Raw genomic sequence first — 16,378 nt, 5'->3', positions numbered from 1 at the left:
ATCCTCCATCCACCCCCCTCCTCCATCCAGCCCCTCCACAAACACCCCCACCTCCATCCACCCCCATCCTCCATCCAGCCCCTCTCCTCCCCTTCCATCCATGCCTTCCTGCCCTCCTCCATCCAGCCCCCTTCTCCCCTCCATCCATCCCCTACTCCCCAGGTCCTCCACCGCCCCTCCCCCAGCCCGTCCACCCCTCCTCCCCACCAAACACCGCCCCCTACCCCACCCTCTCTTCTCTCCACCACCCACTCCTCCATCCACCCTTTGTCCCCCATTGAGCATTTTCCCCCCTCATCCACCCGTTCCCCCATCCACTCCTCCTCCACCCATCCCCCTCCGTTCACCCCTCCCTCCCTTCTCCACTCCTCCTCCCATCCCCCTGCATTCACCCCTCCTCCCCTCCTCCACCCATCCCCCTCCATTCACCGCTCCTCCCCTTCTCCACCCACACTTCCACCCACCTCTCTTCCATTCACACTTTTCCTCTCCTCCATCCATCCCTTCCTCTCCTCCTCCACCCACCACACCTCCTTCCTAGCCCACCTTTCCCCTCCTCACCTCCTCCACCCACCCCATCTCCATCCACCCCCTCCTCCATTTACCTCATCCCCTCCTCCATCCTTCTCCTCTCCTCACTCTACCCCCTCCCCATCCACCCCCTCCTCCTCCCACTCTCTCCACCATTCACCCCTTCTTCTCATCCTCCCCTCCTCCACCTACCCCCTCCTCCATTCATCTCCTCTTCTTTCCTCCATCCATTCCCCCTGCCCTCCTCCATCCATTCCCCCTGCCCTCCGCCATCCACCCCCTCTCCCTTCCTCCACCCACCCTTCTCCCCTCCTTCATCCACACCCTCACCTCCTCAATCCGTCCTCCTCGCCACTCCTCCATCCACACCCTCTCCCCTCCTCCATGCAACCCCTCCCCTCCTCCATCCATCCCCTCTCCCCTCCTTCATCAACCCCTCTCCCCTCCTCCATCCACCCCCTCTCCATTCCTCCATCCATCCCCTCTCTCCTCCATCCAGCACCCTCCCCTCCTCCATCCCCCCTCTCCCCTCCTCCATCCACCCCTCCTCTCCTCCATCCATCTCTCCCCTCTTCCACCCACACTTCCCTCCTCCTACATGCACCCGTCTCCTCTCCTCCACCCACCCCCTCCTCCTCCATCCACCCCCTCTCCCCTCCTCCATCCCCCCCCCTCTCCTCTCCTCCATCCATCTCTTCCCTCCTCCACCCACCCTTACCTTCTCCTCCATCCCCCTCCCTCTCCCCTCCTCCACCCACCCCCTCCCTCCTCCTCCATCCACCTCCCTCCCTCCTCCTCCATCCATCCCAGCCCCACCCAGCTCCAGAAGCAGCCTGAGGACCAATGCTGGCGTCACTGCCATTGCCTCAATCTTGCGTCAATCTCTCGCTTTCCACAAAGACTGGCTTTTTCCTCTAATATCAGCTCACGGTGCACTCAGCCAATACACACTGCCATCTCCACTCACTGGTGACGCACTCCTCTATTGCAGCTCAGTCCAGTGTTCTCAAAGCCAAACCCCTCCCTGAGAAATTTCCATTTTCCCTCATTCACTCGCTGGGCTATTCTTAGTTGCGGATGATGTGCTGCTGGCGTCAATGCGTGAGGACGTTTGTCCCGGATTTTTATTTGGGATCGTTATTTGTTTGGGTTATTTAAAAAAAAAATCTTAACACTGAAATCCTTTTTCCTCTCTCGCTGTCAGGAGAATATCTGATCGAACGCTGATCATTGGCCGGTAAGTTGCAGAATCGTCTCTTTACTGGGGGTGGGTGGGGATTTTATTTTTTCCCCAGTTTTCACCTTCATGTGCAGAGAAACTCGATAAGATATTCAAACCCCCTTCCTCACTGAAACCGCAAACAAACACCCTGCCTCACTGAAATAACAAATGCCCGAATGGTTCAAGGTGCAGCTGTCTGAATCTGCAAGGTGAGTGAACGTTTCAGAACTGAGTTCCATTCGGGGGAAAGTGGGTTAAGTTTATTTTTGTACCGCTTTGAGATTAAGATGCCTTCAGTCACGACTAAATATTAGGCTCAGATTTTGGGTAATGCGCTTTTCGTCAAAATATTTCAAATTGTTGTTGGTGCTGGAATTAAAAGTCCCCCAACATTAATGCGGGGCTGGACAGGACCTGCCCTCCGGTGAATTAATGTTCACATTTTCATTCCCCTCGGTACAGAGATTGGGATTGAGGTGAGAAGCCCTGAAGGGCACTGGCTGACTTTCGGCTGCAATGAATGGGAAGCTCAGAGGCTGGATATTCCACATCTCAACGGCAACGTTGAGAGCAGAAGCCAGTGTCACATTTAGACAGAAGGTGCAGTGTGAATAAAAACTGGCTAATGTCACCCCTACAGCCGCTGCTTCTCAGTCTGTCTCGGACCATACCCCAGGGACAGCGATTGCATCTCCGAATTCTGGCCATGTTCAGACACACAGATTCAATCACTCCATTAGAGGAAATATTGGGAATAATCAGCAAGTCTGAGAGCATTGGGTGGAGAGGACCTTTTACTGTCACCATTCATCACTATTCTTCAGTCAGGTTTCCAGTTGGCCCGGGTATTAGACACATAAACTGGTTTCAGGTGGACTCAATTTATGAGTGACTGCCAGAAAATGTTCCATTATAAGGTCCAGGTTTAAAAAAATATATACTAGAGCAGATAAAACAAATCTCACTGTGCATCAGTGGGAGGCAAATGGCAAGTATTGAGTGTGTTTCACGTCCACCTGTTACCCACATTTACTCTTCTCCATCTCTATCCCCCCCCATCTCCCCACTCCCCCAGCTCGCCCCATTCCCCATATCCCATTTCCCCACTCCACCATCTCCCCCATTCCACCATCTCCCCACTCCACCATCTCCCCACTCCTCCATCTTCCCACTCCACCATCTCCCCACTCCACCATCTCCCCACTCCTCCTTCCCACTCCACCATCTCCCCACTCCTCCATCTTCCCACTCCTCCATCTTCCCACTACACCATCTCCCCACTCCACCATCTCCCCACTCCAACATCTCCTAACTCCTCCATCTCTGCATCTCCCCACTCCACCATCTCCCCACTCCACCATCTCCCCACTCCACCATCTCCCCACTCCACCATCTCCACACTTCACCATCTCCCCACTCCACCATCTCCCCAATTCACCATCTCCCCACTCCACCATCTCCCCACTCCACCATCTCCCCACTCCACCATCTCCCCACTTCACCATCGCCCCACTCCACCATCTCCCCACTCCACCATCTCCCCACTCCACCATCTCCCCACTCCACCATCTTCCCACTCCACCATCTCCCCACTCCACCATCTCCCCACTTCACCATCTCCCCACTCCACCATTTCCCCACTCCACCATCTCCCCACTCCACCATCTCCCCACTCCTCAATCTCTCCATCTCCCCACTCCTCCATCTCCCAACTCCAACATCTCCTCACTCCTCCATCTCTGCATCTCCCCACTCCACCATCTCCCCACTCCACCATCTCCCCACTCCACCATCTCTCCGCCATCTCCCCACTCTTCCATCTCTCCATCTCTCCCTCCATCATCTCCCCACTCCACCATCTCCCCACTCCTCAATCTCTCCATCTACCCACCCCACCAACTCCCCACTCCTCAATCTCTCCATCTACCCACCCCACCATTTCCCCACTCCTCAATCTCTCCATCTACCCACTCCACCATCTCCCCACTCCTCAATCTCTCCATCTCCTCAGTCCACCATCTCCTCACTCCACCATCTCCCCACTCCACCATCTCCCCATTCCACCATCTCCCCACTCCACCATCTCCCCACTCCACCATCTCCCCACTCCACCATCTCCGCACTCCACCATCTCCCAACTCCAACATCTCCTAACTCCTCCATCTCTGCATCTCCCCACTCCACCATCTCTCCACCATCTCTCCACCATCTCCCCACTCTTCCATCTCTCCATCTCCCCCTCCATCATCTCCCCACTCCACCATCTCCCCACTCCTCAATCTCTCCATCTACCCACCCCACCATCTCCCCACTCCTCAATCTCTCCATCTACCCACTCCACCATCTCCCCACTCCTCAATCTCTCCATCTCCTCACTCCACCATCTCCTCACTCCACCATCTCCCCACTCCACCATCTCCCCACTCCATTTCCCTACTCCTCCATCTCCCAATTCCAGCATCTCCCCACTCCACCATCTCCCCACTCCACCATCTCCCCACTGCACCATTTCCCTACTCCTCCATCTCCCAACTCCAACATCTCCTCACTCCTCCATCTCTGCATCTCCCCACTCCACCATCTCCCCACTCCACCATCTCCCCACTCCACCATTTCCCTACTCCTCCATCTCCCAACTCCAACATCTCCTCACTCCTCCATCTCTGCATCTCCCCACTCCACCATCTCCCCACTCCACCATCTCCCCACTCCACCATCTCCCCACTCCACCATCTCCCCACTCCACCATCTCCCCACTCCACCATCTCCCCACTCCACCATCTCCCCACTCCTCCATCTCCCAACTCCAACATCTCCTCACTCCTCCATCTCTGCATCTCCCCACTCCACCATCTCCCCACTCCACCATCTCCCCACTCCACCATTTCCCCACTCCACCATCACCCCACTCCACCATCTCCCCACTCCACCATCTCCCCACTCCACCATCTCCCCACTCCACCATCTCCCCACTTCATCATCTCCCCACTCCACCATCTCCCTACTCCACCATTTCCCTACTCTTCCATCTCCCAACTCCAACATCTCCTCACTCCTCCATCTCTGCATCTCCCAATTCCAACATCTCCCCACTCCACCATCTCCCCACTCCACCATCTCCCCACTCCACCATCTCCCAACTGCACCATTTCCCTACTCCTCCATCTCCCAACTCCAACATCTCCTCACTCCTCCATCTCTGCATCTCCCCACTCCACCATCTCCCCACTCCACCATTTCCCTACTCCTCCATCTCCCAACTCCAACATCTCCTCACTCCTCCATCTCTGCATCTCCCCACTCCACCATCTCCCCACTCCACCATCTCCCCACTCCACCATCTCCCCACTCCACCATCTCCCCACTCCACCATCTCCCCACTCCACCATCTCCCCACTCCACCATCTCCCCACTCCACCATCTCCCCACTCCACCATCTCCCCACTCCTCCATCTCCCAACTCCAACATCTCCTCACTCCTCCATCTCTGCATCTCCCCACTCCACCATCTCCCCACTCCACCATCTCCCCACTCCACCATCTCCCCACTCCACCATCTCCCCACTCCACCATCTCCCCACTCCACCATCTCCCCACTCCACCATCTCCCCACTCCACCATTTCCCCACTCCACCATCTCCCCACTCCACCATCTCCCCACTCCACCATCTCCCCACTCCACCATCTCCCCACTCCACCATCTCCCCACTTCATCATCTCCCCACTCCACCATCTCCCTACTCCACCATTTCCCTACTCTTCCATCTCCCAACTCCAACATCTCCTCACTCCTCCATCTCTGCATCTCCCCACTCCACCATCTCCCCACTCCGCCATTTCCCCACTCCACCATCTCCCCACTCCACCATTTCCCCACTCCACCATTTCCCCACTCCACCATCTCCCCACTCCACCATCTCCCCACTCCACCATTGCCCCACTCCACCATCTCCCCATCTCTCCCACTCCACCATCTCCCCACTCCACCATCTCCCCACTCCACCATCTCCCCACTCCACCATCTCCCCACTCCACCATCTCCCCACTCCACCATCTCCCCACTCCACCATCTCCCCACTCCTCCATCTCCCAACTCCAACATCTCCTCACTCCTCCATCTCTGCATCTCCCCACTCCACCATCTCCCCACTCCACCATCTCCCCACTCCACCATCTCCCCACTCCACCATCTCCCCACTCCACCATCTCCCCACTCCACCATCTCCCCACTCCACCATCTCCCCACTCCACCATCTCCCCACTCCACCATCTCCCCACTCCACCATTTCCCCACTCCACCATCACCCCACTCCACCATCTCCCCACTCCACCATCTCCCCACTCCACCATCTCCCCACTCCACCATCTCCCCACTCCTCCATCTCCCAACTCCAACATCTCCTCACTCCTCCATCTCTGCATCTCCCCACTCCACCATCTCCCCACTCCACCATCTCCGCACTCCACCATCTCCCCACTCCACCATCTCCCCACTCCACCATCTCCCCACTCCACCATCTCCCCACTCCACCATCTCCCCACTCCACCATCTCCCCACTCCACCATCACCCCACTCCACCATCACCCCACTCCACCATCACCCCACTCCACCATCTCCCCACTCCACCATCTCCCCACTCCACCATCTCCCCACTCCACCATCTCCCCACTTCATCATCTCCCCACTCCACCATCTCCCTACTCCACCATTTCCCTACTCTTCCATCTCCCAACTCCAACATCTCCTCACTCCTCCATCTCTGCATCTCCCCACTCCACCATCTCCCCACTCCGCCATTTCCCCACTCCACCATCTCCCCACTACACCATTTCCCCACTCCACCATTTCCCCACTCCACCATCTCCCCACTCCACCATCTCCCCACTCCACCATTGCCCCACTCCACCATCTCCCCATCTCTCCCACTCCACCATCTCCCCACTCCACCATCTCCCCACTCCACCATCTGCCACTGCACCATTTCCCTACTCCTCCATCTCCCAACTCCAACATCTCCTCACTCCTCCATCTCTGCATCTCCCCACTCCACCATCTCTCCACCATCTCTCCACTCTTCCATCTCTCCATCTCCCCCTCCATCATCTCCCCACTCCACCACCTCCCCACTCCTCAATCTCTCCATCTACCCACCCCACCATCTCCCCACTCCTCAATCTCTCCATCTACCCACCCCACCATCTCCCCACTCCTCAATCTCTCCATCTACCCACTCCACCATCTCCCCACTCCTCAATCTCTCCATCTCCTCACTCCACCATCTCCTCACTCCACCATCTCCCCACTCCACCATCTCCCCACTCCACCATCTCCCCACTCCACCATCTCCCCACTCCACCATCTCCCCACTCCACCATCTCCCCACTCCACCATCTCCCCACTCCTCCATCTCCCCATCTCTCCCACTCCACCATCTCCCCACTCCACCATCTCCCCACTCCACCATCTCCCGACTCCTCCATCTCCCCATCTCTCCCACTCCACCATCTCCCCACTCCACCATCTCCCCACTCCACCATCTCCCCACTCCACCATCTCCCCACTCCACCATCTCCCCACTCCACCATCTCCCCACTCCACCATCTCCCCACTCCACCATCTCCCCACTCCACCATCTCCCCACTGCACCATCTCCCCACTCCACCATCTCCCCACTGCACCATCTCCCCACTCCACCATCTCCCCACTCCACCATCTCTCCACTCCACCATTTCCCTACTCCACCATCTCCCCACTCCACCATCTCCCCACTCCACCATCTCCCCACTCCACCATCTCCCCACTCCACCATCTCCCCACTCTTCCACCTCTCCATGCCCCCCCATCTCCCCACTCCCCCAGCTCGCCTCATTCCCCATATCCCATTTCCCCACTCCACCCTCACCTCACTCCTCCATCTCCCCACTCCACCATCTCCCCACTCCACCATCTCCCCACTCTTCTATCACCCCACTCCTCCATCTCTCCATCTCCCCCTCCACCATCTCCCCATTCCACTATCTGCCCACTCCTCCATCTCTCCGTCTTCCCGCTCCGCCATCTCCCCACTCCTCCATCTCCCCACTTCTCCACCTCTCCATCTCCCACTCCACCATCTCCCCACTTCACCATCTCCCCACTCCACCATCTCCCCACTTCACCATCTCCCCACTTCACCATCTCCCCACTTCACCATCTCCCCACTCCACCATCTCCCCACTCCACCAGCTCCCCACTCCACCATCTCCCCATTCCTCCATCTCCCCATTCCTCCATCTCCCCATCTCCCCACTCCACCATCTCCCCACTCCACCATCTCCCCACTCCACCATCTCCCCACTCCACCATCTCCCCACTCCACCATCTCCCCACTCCACCATCTCCCCACTCCACCATCTCCCCATTCCTCCAACTCCTCATTCCTCCATCTCCCCACTCCACCATTACCCCACTCCACCATCTCCCCACTTAACCATCTCCCCACTCCACCATCTCCCCACTTCACCATCTCCCCATTCCTCCAACTCCCCATTCCTCCATCTCTCCATCTCCCCCTCTACCATCTCCCCACTCCTCTATCCCCTCTTCTCCCAAACCCCATTTCCCAAGCCCCCTTTGCCCAACGCCTATTACCTCATTCTCCCACCCCCTCCATCCAACCCATCCCCCTCCTTTGCCCCATTCCACTGTCCCCTCCATTGCCCTTGCCCCCCCACTACCACGCCATTCCCCTTCCTGGCCTACCTCATAGCAATATATCCCAGAATCATAGAAAGAGCTGACGTGATTACTTCCACCCCTATACCTGCCCAGGATTTTGATCGTGACTCTGTGAGTTCCTTATCCTCCACTTCCTGTTCAAATCGCTAGAGTTGATGAAGTTCCTCATAATATTTCTTTGCCTTTATTTTCTTGTATCTATTTAAAAATTCAAGCAACCCATATGCTGTTCAAACCACCCTGTCCTGCTCAGAACAGTTACCGAGGAGTCAGTTAAAGACTGGAATGCAATTGAAGGGTTTGGGGAGGAGATTGGTGTTCATATATCACATAACAAACACCTGGGAATGAGTTAGAGGCTGGGATCTAATCATCGAATCCCTACAGTGCAGAAGGAGGCCATTCAGCCCATTGAGTCTGTACTGACCCTCTGAAAGAGCAACCTGCCTAGGCACAATCACCCACCGTACCCCGTAATCCCACCTAACCTTTGGACACTGTGAGGCAGCAGTGCTAACCACTGTGAGACCATGCCGCCCGATCAAGGGGTTTAAGGTTTTAAATATAGAAGACTGGAATATCTTCTATCACCCCAAAACATAAATTTACATAATTAAACATCAGCCTTGGGGTATAAATTCTCAATGATGCCACGTGGATATAATGCAAACAGGATCGCTGGCTCAATTGGTAGCATTGTGCTTAAATCACACTCGAGAGCTTGAGTACAAAAATCAAAAGTTAACTCTTCAGTAATTATAGAGTGAGCTGACAACGTTTGCCAGTAGGTAGACCAACGTCCAGTGAACTTACTGGAGAGAAATAGTCGATCAGAAGAAATAATGAGGAGTTTATGAGAGAATGTCATGAACAGTACAAGGCATACCTAAAACTGATTAAGACTGCATATATGCCAAACAACTAATGGGAGGACCAAGCTCCATGAACATCCCCATGTTCAAGAATGGTAGAGCCCAGAATGTCATTGCAAAAGCTGAGACTAGAATGTTTGCAGTCGCCTTCAGCCAATAGTGCAGAAAGAATGATCCTATTATATCTCCACTTGAGGCCATCACCATCACAAAACAAAAGTCTTCAGCCAATTCAATTTACTCTGCATGCAATCCAGAAACGTTGAAGGCACTGGGTACAGTAAACACTATGGGTCCTGACAACATTCCACTGTACTACTGGTGACGTGCTCCAGGACTAGACTTGCCCCTATCCAGTACAGCGATAACGCTGACTCACCTGCTCACCAATGTGCAGCTGGGGTTCTGTCAAGGCCATTCTGCTCCAAATCTCATTCCAGCCTCAGCCCAAACTTGGGCAAAAGAGCTGAGTTCCACATGAAAGGTGAGAGTGACTGTACTTAACACTAACAACGCAGGAGTTCACCAAATGGGGCATCAAGGAGCCCTAATAAAATTGAAGTCAATGGGGATCGGGGGGGAGAACTCCACTGGTTTGACTCATACCTGGCGCAAAGGAAGATGGTTTTGATAGTTTGGGGTCAGTCATCTGACCTCCAGGACATCACTGTAGGAGTTCCTCAGGGTAGTGTCCTCGGCCCAACTATCTTCAGCTGCTTCATTAATTGAGCTTCCATCCATCATAAACTCAGAAGTGAGGATGTTCGTAGATGATTGCACCATTTGTGATCCTCAGATAATGAAGCAGTCCATGTCCAAATGCAGCAAGGCCTGGACAATATCCAGGTTTGGGCTGACAAGTGGCAAATAACATTCATACCACATACGTGCCAGGCAATGGCCATGGCCAACAGGAGAGACTCTAAAGGAGAGACTCTAACCATCTTCCTTGGACATTTAATGGTATTCCATCACTGAAACTCCCACAACATCCTGAGGGTTACCATTGTTAGTATTCTGAACCAGATCCCAACGTTTGTTAGGACGCCGGGAGTGCGCAGTCTGTTGTGAGCTGCAAAAGAAACTGGAGACAGGAAAAGGAACCATAAGAGTAGTGTGAGATATCTTGTGTCCTGTAATGGAGAGACTGGGGCTTCTCATTCCCATCACAAAATATCTGAGGCATAATTCTATCAGGGCTTGGGGATATTAATCGACATAGAAGAAGTTCTATTGGATAAAGGACCTTGATTGTGACTGGTAAAAGACTTGCACTTTGGAATTCTTAACCGGAAGGAGCATTCGACATAGAATAGTGGACTATCATAACAACCAATGGACCCTTCAAAGGGAAAGGTTAGGGCCTCCCGGAATGAATGGATGAAAATCAAGTGAGTGACTTCCATTGGCACAGTGGCACAGTGGTTAGCATTGATGCCTTACAACGCCAGGAATTTGGGTTTGATTCCTGGCCCTGGGTGACTGTGTGGCGTTTGCACATTTTCTCCGTGTCGCTTTGGGTTTCCTCCGGGTGCTCTGGTTTCCTCCCACAGTTCAAAGATGTGCAGGCTAGGTGGATTGCCCATGCTAGGTTGTCTTTAGTGGCCAATGATGTGCAGGTTAGATGTATTGGCCATGATCAATATGCGAGGTTCCGGGCATCAGGCAAGGAAGTGGGATTAGGTAGGGTGTTTTTTCGGAGGGTCCAGTGTAGACTCGATGGGCTGAATGGCCTCCTTCTGCTCTGCCGTGATTCTATGGATCTTCTGTATCGATAGATTCTCTGATTTATTAATAGTCGTTAGGCTTCAAAGTTAATGCAACAATATTTCACAAGCAACAAGCAGATAATGTGTTTCTGATGATGTTGATTGAGACACGTTAGGAATCTGGGGGCCACCTTCAACAACCTCATCCTCAGCACCACCCTGACCCACCCACAATGGGATCTTTTTTTCAAAGTATTTTTATTCAGCAAATTTTCAATAATTTTACAACACAAAACAAACCTCCCAGCCCCCTGAACCCCCCTCCCTCAACAGTCAATGGGTACCCAACTCCCGAAAGTACATGAGTAACAAACCCCCAAAATTGTAGAACCCCCCCGAACTCGCCACCCTCACCTTCACCTTCTCCAGAGTCAAATATTCCAGCAGATCCTCCTCCACGCCGAGGCACAGGGTGGGAAAACTGACCTCCATCCCAACAAGATCCGCCTGTGAGCAATCAGCGAGCCGAAGGCTAAAACATCCACCCCCACAGCAGTCTGCAGCTCCGGCCTGTCCAACACCCCGAATATGACTTCTGGGGGACCGGGCTCTACATGTAAGACCCCCGAAGTTGTACTGAACACTGTCCTCCAAAATCTTTCCAACTTCGGACAGGACCAAAACGTATGAACATGGTTCGCAGGGCCCCTCCCATATCGCTCACAGACATTCTCCACCCCCTCGAACAGCTGACTCATCCTTGATTTTGTAAGGTGTGCCCTGTACACTACCTTCAGCTGTATCAGCCCCAACCTCTCGCACAAAGACAATGCATTTACCCTCCGCAGAACCTCGCACCGCCCCCAGCTCTTCCTCCAACTTTGTGTTAACCCCCTCCATGGACACCAAATCCGCCTTCAAAATCCTCCCGTAAATCACTGTGATGACCTCCCTCTCCATCCCCCCCACTGACAGCACCGCCTCCAAAAACGAGGAGGTAGGCGCTATTAAGAAGGTCGAACAGACCTTCCTTGCAAAGCCCTGCACCTGCACATACCTAAAACATTCCCCATACGCCAGCCAAACTTCTCGCCAATCTCCTCCAAACTCGCAAATCGCCCTCCCAGGAACAGGTCCTTCATTTCCTTAATCCCCCTCTCTTCCCAGTCCCGAAATCTTGCATGCATCCTCTCTGGCTTGAACCCATGATGCCCCCCAATCGGCATCTTTAATAGATGCCTGCTTCACTGGGAAAGCTGAGACAGTCTCCATTTAATGTCCCAACTGAAAGACAGCACTTCAAGCAGTGCAACACTCCCTCAGTACTGTGCCTGCGGAGGGGGAAGAGGTGTGGGGAGCAGTGGTGAGAGCTTCATCCCACAACCTCCGATTCAAAAGAAACATTGCTCCCAATGGTATTGAATCATAGGTAGTGATGACGTACAATGCGTATGAGCTGTCAGTTTTAGCAGTGAATAACTTCTTAACTTGACCTTGATCAAATTTTGATGAGTTTTACGTAAATGGCAGTGAAGGACCTTACTGCAATATTACTCCACTATTTTATGCCAAATATCAGCCCTGGGTGAGTGTCTGGTATTTTAATTTCTTTCACATTATCATAGAATCATAGAATCCAGACAGTGCAGAAGCAGGCCATTCGGCCTATCGAATATGCACTGACCTGCTGAAAGAACACCCTACCTAGGCCCAATCCCCCACCCTATCACCGTAACTCCACCTAGGGGTAATTTATCACGGCCAATCCACCTAACCTGCACATTTCTGGACTGTGGGAGGAAACCGGAGCACCCGGAGGAAACCCACGCAGACATGGGAAGAATGTGCAAACTCCACACAGTCAACTGAGGTCAGAATTGAACTCAGGTCCCTGGCACTGTGAGACAGCAGTGCTCGCCACCTTGTTTTTGATCTATTAACACAACAGCCAATTTTGAGAGGTTACCTATGTTTACTCTCACATTGGAGCCGTCCTAGCAATTCGGCCTTGGTTCAACTCTGGGTGACAGAAGTTAAGGGACAGTGTTCTAACCCCATATCACCCGATCACCACACCCTAACCCTTATTTACTACAAGACTCTTAGATATCCGCAGACTGAAGCATGTCATTTACAACTGTGAATCATTAGTGTTCTGGTTTAAAGGATACCCATTTGTTAAATAGTGTTGGATCTGTGGATTGACAGCTAAGAAATGGTAACAGTTGCCTAGAATAGGTTAATGTTTTGTGGTACCTATTGGGCCTCAGGGACTTTTCTTCAAATTGGGATTAAGGCCAGAGGTCAAGCACTGATTTGGGGTATGCAGCGTAATCAGAAGACAATAGTGGCACTGGGTATAATATCCCATGGAGAGACTTGAGAAACAGGATTCCCACAGACAAGTTAGAGTGCAGAAGGAAGCCATTCGGCCCATCTTCTGCTCCCCTCGTGAGTTTGAATCTCTTCTCACATCTCCTCTCAGCCTTCTTTTCTCGAAGGAAAACAATTCTAACCCTTCCAATCTATCTTCATAACTGTAGTTCCTCATTGCCGGAGTCATTCTCGTGAATCATATCTGCATAGATACATAGAAAATATGAGGACATGGCCATTCGGCCCTTCAAGCCTGCTCTGCCATTCAAAATGGTCATGGTTGATCCTCTATCTCGACGTCATAATCTCGCACTCTCCCCCTACCTCTTGATACCTTTAGAGTATAGAAACTTATCTATTTTCTTCTTAAATATATTGGGTGACTTGGCTTCCATTTCCTCTGTGCAGGTTAGGTGGATTCCTCCAACGCCGCCTGTCACTCGGAAAAATATTGATTTATTCCCACTCTCTTTCCTCTCTGCTAATCAATTCTCGGACCATGCCAATATATCACCCCCAATCCCATCTGCTTTAATTTTACACGCTGACTTCTTATGTCTTTATCAAAGAGCTTTCTGAAAATCTGCATTCTCTCTAATTGCCTTCACATTCTTCATAAAGTGTGACACTCCGAACTGGGCACAATACTTCAGCTGAGGCTGAACCAGTGACTATAAAAATTCAAGAAACCTCTTGAACTTGTACTTTCTGCCTCTATTAATAATGCCTAGGATACTGTATGCTTTATTAACTTCTGTCTCAACTTATCCTGCCACCTTCACTGACTGATGCACAAATACACCCATGCCCCTTTGCTCCTGCACCCCCTTTAGAATTGTACCCTTTATTTTATATTGCCTTTCTATGTTCTTCCTACCAAAATGAATCACTTCACATCATTGAACTTTATTTGCCTTCTGTCTACCGTTCCACCAACTTGTCGATTTCCTTTGGAACCTCTACACCCCTGCCTCGTCGTAATTCACAATGCTGCCATTTGCGCTTTGAAATTGTGCCCTGTACACCAAGATCTAGGACTAGGCCATTAATATACATCAGCAAAAGCCAGGTTTTAACTGACCCCTGGGGAGTTCCACTAAAAACCTTCCTCCAGCACAAAAAAAATTAATTAACTATCACTCTGTTTCCTATCACTCAACCAACTCCGTATCCACGTTCTTACTGCCTTTTTTATTCCATGAACTATGTCTTTGCTCACAGGTCTGTTGTGTGGTGGGGTATCAGATTTCTTTTGGAAGTCCATGTACACCACATCAACAGCATTACGCTCATAAAACCTCTTTGTTACCTCTTCAAAATACACAGCAGGTTAGTTAAACATGGTTTTCCCTTCAGAAATCCATGCTAGCTTTCAAATAATCATTTGATAGCATAGAGCTTGAGTACGACTGAAAAAAGACATCTTATCAAAGCAGTTAATTGTTGGTCAAAGTCAGCTAGTGTATTCTCCATGGCAACTCCTCTGCCAATCAATCAGCAGCCTCTTCTCATATAGCGTAAAGTTGTTGTTTCCCCTGATATTGGAATCCTTGTGATTGTCCTGATGAGTTCAAGTTGAAAAACATTGACAAAATGTATTTTTTCAGCAATACTCGTGCTAGCTTTCCTTAATCGTCTATGTGCTGTTGAATGTGTCCCAAATTATTGTTTCTAGAAGTTTCTCCAATATCAAAGTTAAATTGGCTGGCCTGTAATTGCTGGCCATCTTTACATCTGATTTTCAAACACTTGTGTAATATGACAATTCTCACCCCTGAATCTAAGGAAAACTGAAAAATAATGGCCAATCCCTCTGCAATTTCCACTCTCGGTTCCCGGAGTATACTTGAATGCATCACATCTGATCCCGGTGTCTTGCCAAGTGCAGATAACCTGTCCAATTTTGCCTTCTTTTCAATTTCAAACCATCCAGTGTCCGAATCGTCTCCCCCTTTACTATGGCCTGCGTAGCATCATCTTATTTTGTAGGAACAGACACAAATTATTCATTTAATGTCTCAACCATGCCCCCTGCCTCTATGTGTAAATCCCCTATTCAGCCCTACTCTTCCTATTCCCACCCTTTTACTATTTATTTGCCAGTAGAAGACTCTAGGATTCCCTTTTACCTTAGCTGCCAGTCTCTTTTTATACCCTCTCTTTGCTCCTCTGATTTACGTCTTCACTGTTACTGTGAGTCTTCTATATTCAGCTTGGTTTTCAATTGTATTTTCTACCTGACATCTGTCCTGATGTTTTTAAAAATTCATATGGACGTCACAGGCCAGTATTTATTGCCCATCCCTAGTTGCCCTTCAGAAGGTGGTGGTGAGTTGCCTTCTTGAACCGCTGGAGTCGCTGAGGTATAGGTACACCCGCAGTGCTGTTAGGGAGGGAGTTCCAGCATTTTGCCCCAGCGACAGTGAAGGAACGGCGATATATTTCCAAGTCAGGATGGTGAGTGACTTGGAGGGGAACCTCCAGGTGGTGGTATTATCAGGTATCTGCTGCTCTTGCCCTTTTCAATGGTAGTGGTCATGGGCTTTAGAAGGTGCTGCCAATGGAACCTTGGTGAGTTCTTGCAGTGCATCTTGTAGATGGTACACATGGCTGCCACAGTTTGTCGGTGGTGGGATGAGTGAATGTTTGTGGAAGGAGTAGCAATCAAGCGGGCTGTTTCTTTCCTGGATTGTGTCAAACCTCTTGAGTGTTTTTGGAGCTCACCTGGGCACATGGTGGGTATTCCATTACAGTCCTGACTTCTGCCTTGTAGATGATGGACTGGCTTTGGGGAGTTAGAAGGTGAGTTGCTCGCCATAGGATTGCTAGACTTTGAACTGCTCTTGTAGCCACAGTATTTATATAACTAGTCCATTCAGTTTCAGGTCAACGGTAACCCCAGGATCTTGATAGTTGGGGACTGAGTGATGGATGGTAATGCTATTGAATG

General features: G+C 51.5%; 1 protein-coding gene across 2 annotated transcripts in view; it reads left to right on the top strand.

Annotated features, from left to right (window-relative positions):
• The first annotated feature begins 1,580 nt into the window (after positions 1–1,580).
• The window catches only part of LOC140393798 (sodium-dependent neutral amino acid transporter SLC6A17-like), a 112,075-nt gene continuing 97,277 nt past the window's right edge, over positions 1,581–16,378 (top strand). The window contains exon 1 of one of the 2 annotated variants that reach the window (XM_072480243.1): positions 1,581–1,768. The gene's annotated coding sequence lies outside the window, so the exon portion shown is untranslated. Of the gene's footprint in view, positions 1,769–1,797; positions 1,963–16,378 lie in introns of those variants that run through there. The other variant, XM_072480244.1, reaches the window with a different exon arrangement.

This window comes from Scyliorhinus torazame, chromosome 17 (assembly GCF_047496885.1).
Source record: "Scyliorhinus torazame isolate Kashiwa2021f chromosome 17, sScyTor2.1, whole genome shotgun sequence".
Classification (NCBI taxonomy): Eukaryota; Metazoa; Chordata; class Chondrichthyes; order Carcharhiniformes; family Scyliorhinidae; genus Scyliorhinus; species Scyliorhinus torazame.
Note: the sequence above shows the minus strand (reverse complement) of the source record. Positions and strands in the feature narration are given on the sequence as shown.